Source organism: Anastrepha ludens, chromosome X, assembly GCF_028408465.1.
Source record: "Anastrepha ludens isolate Willacy chromosome X, idAnaLude1.1, whole genome shotgun sequence".
NCBI lineage: Eukaryota > Metazoa > Arthropoda > Insecta > Diptera > Tephritidae > Anastrepha > Anastrepha ludens.
The window spans coordinates 70657744-70659546 of record NC_071503.1 but is presented as its reverse complement, the minus strand read 5'-3'; positions in this window follow the sequence as shown (position 1 = coordinate 70659546).

Below are 1803 nucleotides of genomic sequence, written 5' to 3'. Positions count from 1 at the left end.
ATTTAATTTTGTACAATACAACTAAATTTAAAAATACTCTGCACTAGACTTGCAAGGAAATGGGCTACTGCCTGAGTTGGTGCGGTTTTTTTCGTTTCAGCTTTTCTTTGCATTTACCGGGGTCAATTAGGGCTGAGGCTTCGCTATTTTCATGGTGGCGTAGTCTTTCCATATGAGACTTAGCATTGATGTTGTTGGAAGTGGCAATCGATTCGATGCCAAGGTCGCGTTCGATATCGGTGTTGCGGACGTACCAAGGTGCATTAACAACGCATCGTAGTACCTTATTTTGGAATCTTTGTATGGATTTTATGTTGGTTGAGCTTGAGCAGCCCCATAGCTGGATCCCATAGGTCCAAATTGGTTTAACCACCTGCTTATATAAAAGAATTTTATCTTATAGGGATAAGGCTGATTGGTTGCCCATACGCCAATACATATTTCTAAATCTGATTTCTAACTCCGCTTTTTTCTTTTTAACGTGAGCATTCCATCTAAGCTTGGTATCTAGTGTCACACCTAAGTATTTGGCGATGTTGTGATACGGGATTTGCACACCGTTTATATGTAGTGGCAGATATTTGCTTTTCTTCTGTGTGAAGTCTAATTTTGTTTCGTTTGGTTTTATGCGCCATTTAATGGTCCACTCGGAGATTTTATTTAAATAAATTTGAAGGTTTTTGATTGAGCCAGTCTGTGTTTCTCCTACCTCCAGTCCTCTCTCGACGAACAAAACTAACACTCTACAAGACTCTCATCATGCCCGTCCTAACGTATGGCGCAGAAGCTTGGACGATGGCAACATCCGATGAAGCGACGCTTGGAGTGTTCGAGAGAAAGATTCTGCGTAAGATTTTTGGACCTTTGCACGTTGGCAATGGCGAATATCGCAGACGATGGAACGATGAGCTGTATGAGCTTTACGACGACATAGACATAGCGCAGCGAATAAAGATCCAGCGGCTTCGTTGGCTGGGTCATGTCGTCCGAATGGATACAAACGCTCCGGCTTTGAAAGTATTCGATGCGGTACCAGCTGGTGGTAGCAGAGGAAGAGGAAGGCCTCCTCTGCGTTGGAAAGATCAGGTGGAGAAGGACTTGGCTTCACTTGGTGTGTCCAATTGGCGCCGGTTAGCACGAGAGAGAAACGACTGGCGCGCTTTGTTAATCTCGGCCAAAATCGCGTAAGCGGTTATCGCGCCAATTAAGAAGAAGAAGAAGGTAAATCAAATTTAAAAATAATATAAAGAATGGGCCCCAGCACGCTGCCCTGTGTGACGTCAGCTTTAATTTCCTTAAGTTCGGAATATGTGTCTTCGTATTGTATTCGGAAAAAACGATCGGATAAGTACGATTTTAGAATATTAAAATCTTGTTTTGGTAGAAGCGCATTTATTTTGTTGAGGGGCCCAACGCGGCAAACTTTGTCAAATTCTTTAGACACGTCCAGAAAGACAGCAGAGCACACTTTTTTTCCTCAAAGGATGATATTTCCGTGTTAATGTAAGTGACCGTGACCGATTAAGCGCGGCAAATAACATTATTTGCACACATAAAATTATTGAAGTTTCGATTCCTAATGAAAGTTCAAAATGTGGCAATGTATAAAGCGCTTGTACGACATATACTAACATATGGCATAGGTTTGGGTACTTAAAACAACAGACATCGACCAAATACTGAGGTTTGAAAGAAAGATACTGCGAAAAATATTGGGTATGGGAGTAAGTTTCCACCCTCGAAAAATAGGTGTCGCTGCTGATACTATTGGATCTTGTGAACCCCTTTTTGTCTGACGTCAAA